General features: G+C 37.6%; 1 pseudogene; it reads right to left on the bottom strand.

The window, feature by feature from the left end:
• Window positions 1–390: 390 nt before the first annotated feature.
• Window positions 391–509, bottom strand: LOC149070273 (5S ribosomal RNA; annotated as a pseudogene).
• Window positions 510–14,744: the final 14,235 nt, after the last annotated feature.

Raw genomic sequence — 14,744 nt, 5'->3', positions numbered from 1 at the left:
GTGGGGCCTAGGGTTCCTGATCCAGGGACGGATTAATGTTTTTTTGTTTTTTTTTGAGGTGGGGGAGGGGATTTGTTGGAACACGCAACAAACCACGGGGCCTGGAGAATTTTTTTTTTTTTTTGTCCCCGGAGGGTGGTTTCCCCTCTCCTTTCTCAAAGCTACTACTTTTCCGCACACAAACTCCTGTCATATATCGCCATGCGGCAATTTCAAACTAGCGGAGTTAGGTGGGAAATGAAGGCACCATCTATCGGTGGTCGCCCCAGGCTCTATAAGTAAATAACTTTTTTTGATGTTCTTTTGGCTGTATTTGAACCCATGGACCTTGGCGGCAACCTTCATAGTGGAAGACGAGCATCTTACCACTGCGCCACTCGGGCTGAGTGATGCCAGCAGCACGCCAGGTCCCCAGGTGATCGCCCTCTCAAGTACTAACCGCGTCCGATGCTGCTTAACTTCGGTGATCGGACGAGAACCGGTGTTTTCAGCATGGTAAGGCCGTTGGCAAATCCATTAAAGCTAGGGCCATAGCGGGCTTTCCCGGGGGTGGGGGCAGACTTCTTTGGGTCTCACTTAAAAGGATTATTATTATGCAAAATAACTGTACATTTTTATGGACCCCTGAGGCTGTGCCCCGGTTGCCCCTGCCTAGTTACGCAACAAGTGATGTGGGGCTGAGTTATGAAGAAAGGGATGAAATCATAATTTTTTTAAATTAATTCATACCTGATGAACATGAAAAATCAAAAGGTTTATTCCTCCCCCATAGTGGAAAATTTCTAATAATCCTGATTTTGTGGATTTTCTGAGCGTAACTACTCATTGCATGCATGAGTTAGAGAAAAAATTCGTCAAAAATCAAATAAATTTCGGACAAATAAGAAATTAATATCTTGATAGTAAGTGATATCCGTGGCATCTGCTAAAATAAATCAAAAAAAGTTCTGTGGATTAAAACTGCGCAGAAAAATTAAACAACATCGATTTCACGTAATGCGAGATGGTTACGTCATTTCGTCTTTCGATAGAGTAGATGGAAAATCAGTTACGACCATGGACAAAGCCTCCTAGATCAGTGTTTCTCAACCACCGACCACGGCCTAGTACCGGTCGCTGACATGAGTTAAATCGGCCGTGAGTGATTCACTGATTCATTTGTTTCTCATTTGTCACGTGTATAACCGGGCCTTCCGATCACAAGAAAATAATTAATCGGGCTTTCGGAGGTTGAGAACCACTGTCCTAGATAGTATATGAATGAAAAAAAACTCATTCATGTCCTAGATAGTACCTAGGAGGCATTGTCATAGCGCTATCTATGAATATACATCCTGCTTTCCTCCTTCTTCACTCACAGAAAGCGAAGTCGACATTCAGGAATGCGTACTAGCCCGCAAAATTGGTTCTACCATGCCTGCTGATGGATCTATATCGGATAACAAAAATCGCCCATGCATATTCACTAAATCAATTCGATGTAACATCGAATTTTCGATACATCACCCAATGCCCAAGTCAATGCAATATGCCCAGGTTTCTCGCATTTTTAGTGGCATTCAAATAGTACGCAAGCTACTGTGCTTTCGAAGAAATACATGATTTTCTGCGCACTTCAAATGTATGCTCAACGTTTCTCGCGCATTTTTGGTGACATTTAAGTCTTCTGCCCACTTCAAGGGGTACGCTTCTGCACACACACACACACACACATTCTACAAGCTTCTCACATTTCAAATAGTACATAAGTTTCTGTACTTTAAAAAAGAAAGTGCGTGAGCTTCCTGCGCACTTCAAAGGTATATTTATATGTTTCTCACATTTTTAGTGGCATGTACACCTTCTGCGCATTTCAAGGGGGAAAGCAAGCTAATGCATATTTCATAAGGTACATTTCATAGGGAGCAAGCCTTCTACTCATTTTCACGGAAACGCAATTCCTTTACGCATCTTCATACCCTCTTCAAACCTCAACCAAAACTGGCTATTAGAAAAATATTTTTTTTATATATTTATTTGTATTTATTGCATGCCAAAATGCCCTTTAAAAAAGTAATTAATTAATTTGTGTCGATATCTTCACTAAGACTATGTGAGTAGGGTACACATGTGTATACCATGGATCTTAACTTCAGAAAAAGAACCATTAAAACCATTTGAGACAGTTAAAAATGAAGGTACAAATATGTGTACCTCTGAAGCAAAGAGGTTTTGAAAGCAAGCCTTTCGAGTACAGTGTTTGTAGAGTGTCCTACGCATTTCAAGGAGTGAACACACCTTCAACGCATTTCTGGAAGTAAGAAGGCCTTAACGGATTTTTACATATTTTACTTATATTCAAACTTCCTGATCATTTTGATAGATTTGTTAGCGTTGTACATAGGTATACAAATGTTCAGGAGGTACGAAAGGCTTCACATTTCTATAGGATACGCGATACTCCCCCATTTCATGGGGGTAAGTACGCCCTGCATGCAGTTCGCGATTCCTAGGAGACTTGCGCACAGCCTAGAAATGCACAATAGGTGCTCGCTACATACCTATAAAAATGCGCAATAAGAATTCGTTGCATGTCTATAAAACGCGCAACCGGCGTTCGTTATGTACCTATAAGAATGCGCAATAGACCTTCGCTGCGTATCTATAAAAATGCACAACCTATATAAATCATGATTTAAGATACTCTCTAGTCCATCCCATATATAAAGCAGGAGATAGTAATGATTTGACAAATTACAGACCAATATCAATACTTCGTTTTCTCAAAAATAATTGAAAACTGTATAAAAACCCAGCTTCTTGATTTCCTAAAAATAGATAAAACTTTTTCTCAACTAACCAATATGGATTTCAAAAAAATAAAAATACAGAAATAACGATACTTGATCTAACTAACTATTTAAACAATGGATTCAACAATAATAAATATTCCATAACTGTGTTCCTATATTTGAAAAGAGCGTTTGATTTTGTGGACATTTTAACAAATAAACTATTTAAAATAGGAGTGAGAGGAAACATACTTGAATGGTTTAAATCATACTATTGCAACAGGAAACAAGCAATTGTTATTCAAAAAGAAGTTAGAACTTTTAAAGAAGTGAAAAAAGGGGTACCTCAGGGTTCTGTTCTAGGTCCGATATTATTTTTAATGTATATAAATGATTTATGTAACTTGAGATTGAATGGAAAAATTATAACCTTTGCCGATGATACAGTGCTTTATGTAGAAGATACCGATACAGCAAAGTTAATTAGAAAAGTAGATGATCTAACAAATATACACTGCTCAAAACAATTAGGGGAGCAAGCAAAAAAGTGAAGAAAACCGTGCGAGACAGCCACGTATTGGCATACAATGGATAGTACACGCGTATCAATGCGCAATACAGAAAAAAGACGTAAAAAAAATTGGAATTAACCTTTAATTCTTTGAAAATATGGAAAAAACATGAAAAGATGATTTAGGGCAACAATTTGGTTACATGTAAACGATAAAAAAAAAGTACTGTTTAGACATGATTCATGAGTTTTAATAGGGCGTGTGGTCTCCTCGAACAGCTAAGACTGCTGCACACCTGTTTGCCATGGATGCGATGAGGTTATCGATCAGACTTTGGGGAATACTGTTCCACTCCTCAAGAAGTGCAATCTGCAAGTCACGGACAGTAACAGGCGGCCTTGGTCGCGCAGCAATGCGTCGTCCGTCAGGAGAGCACGCTGGCCATTGCATACGCTGTATTGTTTCAGCTTCAAGCATGTTCTCCACCAGACGAGCTCTATGCGGTCGGGCATTATCATCCTGGAAAACAAAGGAATCTCCAATGGCTCCAGCGTAAGGGATGACATGAGGCCGCAGTATCTCGTCTGCATACCTTCGGGCCGTCAAAGTGCCATTCCGAATGATATGCAGCTCCGTACGTCCGCCTATGCTGATTCCACCCCATACCATCCAACCAGCTCGTCTGTATTGTGACCTTTCACAAACGAATGCGGGGTTATTTCGAGTGCCCCTGTCCCTCCATACCAGAACACGTCGGGTGTCACACTCCAGACTGAATCGGGACTCGTCTGTAAACAGCACTTGGCTCCAATCATGTTGCTCCCGATCTCGATGTTCAGCAGCCCATCTTCTTCGGGCCGCACGGTGGCGTGGGGTCAACGAAATGCAGACCATTGGCCTACGTGCATAGAGCCCTCCCTCGTGAAGCCGATTACGTACTGTTTGGCTGGACACCCTTGGTCCTGTTGCCAAGAGCAACCGTCTTTGCAGCTGCATAGCATTCTCTGTTCTGTTTCGACGGGCTGTTAACCGTATATACCGGTCATCAGTTGCTGTAGTGGTGCGTGGCCGACCTTGCCCTGGTCGACGTCTAACATTTCCTGTTTCTTGGAATCGATTCCCAACAGCCTTGCAACAACACTTCTGGCGACTCCAACAGCGTCCGCGACACTACGTTGTGTTTGCCCGGATTCCAGTCTGCCTATAACACGCCATGCCATGGATTCCGATAAATCACGTTGTTGAGACATCCTCAAGTCACCTTGTCTCAAAAAAAAAAAAATACTGCGCAATCGAATTTCACAGTTACGGCAGTAAAACAGACGTTTCTGCAACATCCCGATTTCTGCCCTTATCTCCTTTTTCTGGTTTTTGACGTCATGAACTTTGATTTGCATATGAAGTTTTCTTCTTCCGTTTCCTGCTAGGCTTTAAATTATGGATGATTCATTTTACGTTACTTATAGGTATACATCTTTGCGTAATTTTGTTAAAACCATGTGCTCCCCTAATTGTTTTGAGCAGTGTATATTAATATCTGGTTAATTAAACACAAATTAAAACTTAACGCTCAAAAAACAAAATTTATTTATATGAAGACAAGAAACATAAATTATAACACAAACATACATCTAAGAAAATATAATCATTGTCAGTGTCTGGAGAATAATCAATGCCATTGCCAAGAAATAGTTATTGTTCGGGAGTACAATTATTTGGGTGTCACAATACAGAATGATCTTAAATGGAACACGCACTGTGATATTTTAATAAAAAAGATTATAGAATATGCAGTGATCATTTACAAAAAGAAAAACTACATTTTTTAAAAGATTTATTCTAAGCATGGATATATTCAATATTGTCAATTATGCAATCAGTGCCTGGGGGGGAGGAGCATATTACGAGAATATTCGGAAATTAGATAATATATATAACAAGAATAAGATCTCAAATATTAATCGATATTTCCAAAATACAATGCCATACTCTAACTTTGAGACAAAACTTTTTGTACAGAGTTATCAAATTTCCACAATTAAATGAAAAATACTTGGCAGAAAATCAAAATAGAACTATGAATAGGCATAATCGAGTTTATCAAGTGCCAAAACCGAATAAAACATTATATAAAAAAGAGCTTTTCCTCATTGCCCCTAAGATATTAAGCATTTTTCAAGCTGAAAATCCTTTTAATAATAATAAAAACATTAATTATGTGATTTTTGACTTCGTCAGACACATAGATAACGAAAACATTTAGATGAATGTATTGAAAGAGTATATAAAAAAACAATATTGAACTGAGCACAAGTAAAGAGTATAATAATAAAAAAGAGAAATGATGTATGATAATTATATTACATTGGCTTCACGATAAGAAACTTAATTGTGAACATGGTTCAATATACATATAAGTGAAAATACATTTGAAAACATATCTAATAAATATAATAATGCTGTTGCGAAATAAAAAAAATTCTATAGCTTATTCCTTTAGGCCTGCTGGAAGGACTCTGCAGTCCCTTGAGGCTACGAAGTGTTTGTTTGTAATATGTGTGTACGTATTTTTTGTGTATTAGACATTTGTATTCGTTTAAGAAAGAAAAACTCGCAATATAGGCATTGCGTACCTATAAAAATGCACAATAGGCATTCGTTTTATGGTTATAAAAATTGCGCCAGAGGCGTGGACTGTTTTCTCCCCTAAAATTGAAATAAAACAATTGCGTATTCACTTGAAATGAGTGAAAGACATCATTTCAGGGGTAGAAAAGAATTGTTGAGCAACGCTGCTCCTTTCGTCTATCGGATTTTGTGGAGGTTTCAGTTATATATAAAATATGCTCCAAGTGTCCAAGTATGAAAGAAAAGGATTGTAATATATCTTATATTACCTTTTCCTCAGGGAAAGAGAAGATTTTGCGGCAACTTTTGGGGGGAATAGAAATCTTATTCCCTGCTGTACCATCTTCAAGATAATTTTCTCGTTTGGCTTAGTGGCGATAATCCATTATGACCCGCTGGCTATAGTCAGCAGCCAGAAGTAAGCCATGAATAGATGGACTCTCTCCAGGCATTGAATTCGGATCAATTCTCTCTCTTTCTACCACTTTTTATACAGAAAGATGTAATAGAAATTCCGGAGTAATAGCCGCTATATAGTTTATTTTTAGTTTTCCTAATATCCCCGGTACCAATATGATAGAAAGTTCAAGACCGATTATTTTTATTAGTTACTGATCTGCGGGGGATTACTTGTGTGTTCATTTCTCATCTAGTAAATTCCATTTCAAACCTCGGAGAAATCACTAATATGATTGGATGGAACAACTGTGCAAATTTGCTATTGATTGCTCGTGATGGGAAAATAAGTGAGGAAATCAAAAACTTAAGAATGGAACGTGGGCCTTATTTCTTCAAGTTTCTTAAAAAGCAGCACCGCCTGAATATCCCGAATGGGTGACTTTTCAAGATCTTTAAAAAACAGCACCCCCGAGAATCCTAAAAAACAGCACCACTGAAAATGGGGAAAAAGTGACTTCTTAAGGGGGTTTGTGCACAATCTTGGCTTCCCATGCTTTCTTATGGGAAAAATTTCCTTCTTTTAAGGAACATTTGAAAATTTTCTATTCATTTTAGGCACTCGACTTTTTTCCCAAATACTATGAATATTTTTATACAATTTAACTCGAGGATTTAGGATTTTAATTGTTCGTAATTTTTTCCTGGAATTTTAACTTCAGCATGACATTCACTTTTTCAAAAATTACTGAAATTTACTCCCTACGTTGTGTCATGAAATTTCTTTACATCATTTTACTGAGAAATACTCTCTCGTCAAAGTGTGCAAAGCCTTAGCGTTGAAAGACACGCAAAGCTTCAAGACATTTGAACAAGTGTGATGTTTGATGTTCTATAAACTCCGACAAAAAACTCAATATTTTGAGAAAAGAGTATTTCAATGGAAAACATTAGCATATGTAGCCTAATGCATGCCAGCGGTTTGACCGCAGAAAAAAGATTACTACCGCAGGGAGCCCACATAAAGGGGTTAGCGCACCAACTTCTCGGTGAGTATAAAAAACAAGCTTGCCGTTCGGAATCGGCAATAAATTGTAGGTCCCGGTCTAATTAAACCTCGTGTGCAGAAAATGATCGTGGCGCGACAAAAATAATCAATGATAAAAAAAAAAAAACCAGCACCTAATTGAAATCTTAATGTTTAACCTAAAAAACACCTCCACACAAAGATCCTAAAAAAAAAACCAACGCCTTATTAAGATGAAGAAACAGCGACTTCTTACGATCCTAGAAAAATGCCGCTGCCGAAGATCTATATATATAAAATTGATTTTCGGTGTGTGTGTGTCTGCAGGGCCTCAACTAGGGGAGGGGGGAGCAGGCGGGTCTGCTGCGTTGGGCGCTGGTCCAGAAGGGCGCAAAAATTTCACACTTTTACCTCTCCTTTAATATTACACGGGGGCGCCAAAACGCATGCTTGCCCCTGCTAACCAAGCTTCTATAGTTCGTTTCAGGTTAACTTTGCAGTGGAGAGAAAGGTAGAGAGTGTACTCCTTCGCAGCAAAATAAAGTTCCCATAAATCGGAGTTTTATGATGATCATTTATACAGAATATTTCAATTTTTTTAATGATTTTGTGAAAAAAAAAGGAAAAATATCGTTTTGAACCGATGTTTCCTCGTTTGAAATTTTTAAATTAGAAAAAATATTGGTTACCATTATCCAAAAATCTATAGCAACCACAACGACATTTTCGCGGTATCCTAGAAATCGTCCATACCTTACAGAGGCCGCGTATTGATACATTGGTTAAGAGGCTTTTGTTGCCATAGCAACGAGTGATGAGGTTCCCTCGTAGCTTTCTCTTCACTGCAAAGTTAACCTGAAACGGACTATAGTTGCGGGTCTGTGTGTGTGTATGTTCTCTATACAAATCTACAATTTTAGATTGATCGTCAGCAAATTTTACGATATGGTTTTTTTTAGGATCTTTGTGGAGGTGTTTTTTAGGTTAACATTAAGGTTAAACATTAAGATTTCAATAATGCCCTTTTTTTTGTTTTTTTTATCATTGATTATTTCTTTCGCACCACGACCATTTTCTGATTTCTTGACTTTAACGATAGGCTACTTAATAAGTTCCTCAGAGCAGAGCAAATTTGCGAAAAACGGTCGTGCAACAACGGTTTCTGAGTCTCAACATAATCACTTTCGCAGCGTTTACTTTGGTGACCGTGGTTCCCTAGCAATGCGTTTCACGGCCGTATTCAGTAACACAGTTTAAACTGCAATCGAGCAGGTGAGAGGATTGAAGATCGAAACGGATTGGTTGAATTGAGGATTTTAACCAATCCGTGTCGATCGCTAATCGTTCAACCTACGATTGTAGTTTGAACTGTGTTGGTGAATACGACCGTCAGACGGTATAAGCCTTTACAATGGTTTATCACTTCTTTAATGCTGCCAGTGTATAATATAATTTATATAATCGCTTTATGCCTTTATAAATGGTTTGCCACTTTTTCAATCGTCCCAGTAAAGAGGCTTTTTGAATAGACGTCATAATCATCATCAGCATCACTTTGAGCGTAAGGCAAAGGATGATTCCCCATAGAAATCAGTGTTAAAATTGCCCATTTTAAACTATAAAAATGCGGGAATTTGGTAGGGTTTTCCACCACATCAATAATTTTGAAAATTGTATTGAATTCTCGATTTTTGAAATATTGAGTTCGCTTAGAGATACGAAGCCTAGAAAATTAAATATGAAGTAATTAGCCGGACCTACTTTTGAGTTGGATATTCATGGAATAATATTGATTTCAACTTTTTATTTATATCTTCTTAAGCATGAAAATGAATGTCTCCTTATTGTCTTTTAATATTCAACTACATAAATTCATATACTTTAGAACGTTTTAAAATTAATTATGGGCCCGTAAAAAGTACATCGAAGAAATTCCACAGCTTTAATTAAGAATTTTTGTAGCTGAAATAGGCAAGATGGATGACTTGAAGTTCAGGGGAGATCGAAATATCTAGCGCCCTTTAAAAAAGGGGAAAAATTTTCATTTCTACGTTCCTTTAAATTCAGATTTGTTGATTTCATGAATCGCGCAGGAAGTCGCCATATTGGTTCAACTTGAACACGGTTTGTATGTCCCTCAAAGAAAGAGGAAGATACCACGTGATCCAAAAAACCTCATTGAAGAAAACCAGGGCAGCGCCGAGTAATATAGCTAATATTAAACGAACAATGACTTTCCATGCCCCCCCCCCCCCAAAGAAAACAGCAATTTCTCAATATCTTAAAAGAACATCACTTCGATAGACCCTAAAAAACAAGCGGCTTCTTAAAATCCTTGAAAGAAAGAAAAAAACCGGCAACTTCTTAAGATTTGACATGATATACTCGTACCTACTACCTTCGGAAACTGTCCAATGCTTAGCTTGGGATTACATTTTATAAAACTTTGGTAGAAGTCCTTCCATAAAACTTGAAAAATGCAGCCAATAAGGCCATCGGTTGCATTTTCTAGAATGTAACTTGGTTGGACTTTCCAAGTTTTATAAGATGACTTTTATCAAACTTTTATAGTGTAATCCCGGCCTTTACCAATGGGCAATATCACCAACTTTTAAAAACACGGGCGTACATCGTACAACAGGCTGATTTCAATTATACTTTTTAAAAAATCTAAATCTGATTTCCTGGTTTTTTTTTTTTTTGGCATTTTTTTGCACAATCAAAAAAAATTAATGTTTAATTTTTTTTCTCGTCAACATAAAACGCCAATTAAAATTAATCCCATTCAAGTAGGAAATCCTTAATTAATAAAAACAGATAACCGTGATCAATAATCTCCCTGTTATTCACAAAAAATGTCTATTTTTCGACGATTAAAATTCGAAATTAATTTCAGACCGAAATAAAAATTTTGCAAAATATTTCTTAAAATAAATTCTAAGAAATGAAAAACAATTTTAAAGAGTTAAGTTTAAAAACATTTTTTTCAATCCATACGGATAATTTGAATTTAACGCAGTAAATCCAGATAAATTAAGCGGGGGGGGGGGGTTTAACCTTTAGGAGAGAGTGTGGGGCCACTCCGTTGATTTGAAAATGTGTAGCGGGCCACTTGAGAGTGATCCATAACAGCACTGCAGGTTAATTAAGTGAACTGTAAATATGCCGCTGGGCCACTTTGGTGATCTGTGAATGTGCCGTAGGACACAAATTAATCTGTTAATTTAGTTATCTGAAAAGGTGCCTCGTCTCCCACTGGAGTGATCTAGAACTGCGTCGGGAGTCACTCAACTGTAAATACACCGCGGATCACTCAATTGTCCTGTAAATATGCCACAAGTCACTCAAAATGATCTGAGAGGGATTTGTAAATATACCGCGGGTCACTTGAGTGATTCGTGAAAGTACCGTGACATATTTGAGATTTGTGAAAATGTGCCGGGGACCACTTGAGTCTTGGATCACTTAAACGACCTATTAATATGCTACGGGCCACATGAGTGACCTGGGATTGTGTCGCGGGTCACTTAAGTGATCTTTAAATACCCGCGGGACAATCGAGATATCTGTAAATATATGCAGGTGACCCTGTAAATTTTCAAGGTATTTAACAATGCGCAGCGGTTCACCTAACTGATCAGGGAATATGTCACGGGCCACTCAAGAGATGTGGAACTGTACCGCAGGTTGCTTAAGTAAGCTGGACATGCGTCGCTCAGTTCATTTTTTGCAAAATTAAGCTTGAGGTCGCGGAGCCACATCAGATGACTCCAGAGGCCGCATTTGGCCGTGGACTATTGGTATATATAAATTAAGGCTTTATAATTCCGGGTGATTATTAATAAATAACGTACGTACGTACTGTACGTAGCGCCCATTCTGCTGGAGGTATTTTGATGAAACTTAATATGTAGGATACATGGCCCATGGCGGAAAAGAAAGATTCAATAAAAAAATTAGTTGAATTTTCGACCACCAGGTGAATAAGTGCCGCTTTTTTATCGCAGTTATCTCTTTCCCATGGTTCAGTTCAATTATACTTACACTCTGTGCCATCTTAAGGCATGGGTCCACCCGGGCATGGCCCGGGGGCCTCACAAAAATGGGATCTAGTTGAGATTTTCGAAAGTTTGCTTGGTAGGGCCTCAGAAAAATCATTTGGCCCGGGGGGCCCATGATGCTCTTAAGACGGCCCTGCTTACACTACTCCGATCTATGTAGCGCCCGTTGTGGTGGACAAATTTCATTGAAACTTGACACATATTTTTGAACCATGGGAAAAAAAGCAACTGTGACTAAAAAAGCGCCACTTTTTCACCTGGTGATCAAAATACACCAGCGTTTCTTAACCTTTCTGAACCCACTTGTGTCCTGTATTACGGGACATAGCTTTAAAATTTTGTTTGCTCCGACTTTATTTTACATTAAATATTAAACTTGTAATATGTACTATGGTCATGAATACATAGCGTTTTCATAATATATAAATTACATTATGATAATTGAGACAATAATTATTCAAATCAAATTTATATATTTTCGCACATACATAAAGATTTAGAATTAATTTTTGTAAAACATATTTACCATTGTATGTTTATCTCACATATTTTTCAGGTTTTCGCAATTTTGATAACAATAGCGCCTACATCTGGCAACACGTGAAATACGTTTCTGTTAATAGATTTGTGTAGCAGTCCTTCATTTCCCCCCACCCTGCAGCAATTTCAACAGCAATTAGAAAATTACATTTGAGGCAATAAATTGTATTTTTTTAACTAAATTTTGTGATACACATTCACATGTCGAGTTTGTTTAAAAATTTCAACAGTTGATATTTCTATATGGTAAAATAATATCAGTAAAATCCATAATAATTCCTTGAAAATGTTTTGTCTGTACCGGTTTCTACTGATATTATTATCATACACACACGCAGTATCGGTTATTTTTCATCCCATTTATTTATTCTGTCAGTCCGCAGTTTTGACATTTTACCACCGATTTTGACTATAATTCTGAATGAAATTGGTTGAAAGTAATGCATTTGTATGACTGTTCATCCTAAATAGGCTGACCATAGTCACTTGAGAAAAATACGGGATATTGCTCTTTGAAGTACGGGAAAATACGGGACATTGCTCGGTCAATTGCAACCAAAAAATGATGCTAAAAGTCAGCAAAGTCGCCAAATACTGCTAAAATCGAAGAAAAGTAGCTAAACGCGAGAAATGAAGCGCTACTACATTGCAAATTGCAGTGAATTTAAAGAAGAACATAACAAATATGTTAGATTTATATTTTTATTGAAAGTCGTAATTATAGTAATTTCCGAGTTGATAAGATAATTTTAATCGTTGATTTAAAGAATAAAACGTAATAGCGTATTTATCGCATTGGGTAGGATCACAATCCCAGATATTTTCCACGATGATGTATGTTGAACCCGAATATGAAAGTGAAGTTTTTATTTGAACCCCCCACGTGTGGGAAAAAACCTAACATCAGTTACATAGGCTGAATAGTTTTTCATTCAGTTAGAATCAATTTTTATTAGGATTAGTTTTATCAAGTCTGCTTGCGGACCACCTATACCATCGTCGCGGACAATAGGTTGAGAAACGCTGCTATACACGAAGTTTCATCAAAATACCTCTATTAGAATGGGTGCAACATACGTCTGAATAGCATCAGTTTATTTATAACCACCCTGTATAAAATGTTAACTCACAAAACAACAAATTCATAAACAGGAACCGAAAGAAAATGACGGCTTTTTTTTGTTCCATTTAACATTCCTGGATATGAAAGGTGTTTCCACCCAAAGCTTGTATTACATAAATTTATGGGATAGATTTTTTTTTTATTCTTCCAACACGTGATCACGATTTAATACCATCGATTTATATACATATATGGTATTCATCATTTAATTATTGATCATCAGTGAATACTGCCACCACTGCCATTCTTTTTATCCCCCCGTCTTCTCGATCAATATCACACTAGTCATCATCAATCTTATACGAATTACATTGTTCACGTCAGATAGGAACAAAGAAAATGGTGTTTCTGACTCTGTAATTTATGGAATCATTATTATATTACATGAGAGAGAGAGAAATTATAACACTCTATATAAGCGGGGATTCCTAAAACTGGTGATACCACCCACCTAGAGGCATTCGTGGATAGGGGTCAGTGATTGATACCCTCAAAATCCAGAAACATACCGGGGAAATAATAGTTATATCCCGTGAAATACAGGACTCGTATTGATACATAACCCTTCTTAACTATCAGCCCTCTTTTACGGTTAGATAGTAATTTTTCCCATTGTGTAATGAACGTATGCGTTTCAAACCTCTGATTAATCTATCGGTGGTCACCCCAGGCGGTTAGTAAAGAACTTGATTCTGATGTTCTTCGACCAGATTAGAACCCGTGGAAGACCAAGACCTTGACATTAACCTTCGTAGTGGAAAACGAGCGCCACTCGGACTCCTGAAGGGTACTAGAACGAACCAGGGGTTGGTAGAAAAACTATGAGTATTACATCATGAGAATCCAACGAGATGGGCACAATACACTAGGAAGGGGGCCTCCAAGCTAGTACTACGCTCTCCACAAGGCATCTAATGTCTTTGGGCCGTTCTCTTAACATTCACATACCGCATTTCTGAGAAATGAAGGTAGAAAACTGGCCTCATCGACTCGTGGCTAAGCATGTGATACGGAGGGTGACCCAAATTACATGTTATATTAATGCATAATATAGGATTCTTAATACTATGTGCTGTTGGCAGATAGCATTCGCACATCAACACGTAGCTCTGCAACTACCTCAGAATCATTTTTCAAGTATGTCAATATCGGATGTAAGGGGACAGTTAGACCCGTCTCTATTGAGGGGTACAGAAGAATAAAAGCATGTGTATATAGGATATTCAGTGACGTTTTAGCATCAGATTTTAATAGAGAAGGCGATATCCAAAGTATAGGTGTACTATGGAGTGATAAAATTCTCAATGATATTGAAGTGGAAGATGTGGACGTTCTAAGACTTCTAAAAAATGTATGTGCTAGCAAAGCACCAGGACCAAGTGATATTTATTCTTAAGTGCATAGGGGAATGTGCTAATGAACTGTTGGAGCCAGTTGCTCGTATTTACAGAAGTAGTGTTACTGAAGGTATCGCTCCAGGGGATTTGAAGCTTGGTAATGTGGTTCCGATGTTCAAAATTAGTAGCAGAGAAACCGTTTCGAATTATCGTCCAATGAGTTTTACGAGCTCCCTCTCGAAAATTTCGTAAATTATTATCAAATAGCCATTGGTGAAAGTAGATGGATGATAATAACGTGTTGTCGAAATACCAACATGGGTACAGAAAGGGGAGGTCAAATGTAACC

The sequence above is a fragment of the Pholcus phalangioides genome, unplaced genomic scaffold, assembly GCF_987345545.1.
Source record: "Pholcus phalangioides strain wild (caught in Gottingen) unplaced genomic scaffold, Ppha-v1.0 ptg000022l_1, whole genome shotgun sequence".
In the NCBI taxonomy this organism is placed as follows: domain Eukaryota; kingdom Metazoa; phylum Arthropoda; class Arachnida; order Araneae; family Pholcidae; genus Pholcus; species Pholcus phalangioides.
The sequence above is the reverse complement of the archived record's forward strand: the minus strand, read 5'-3'. Positions and strand labels throughout refer to the sequence as shown.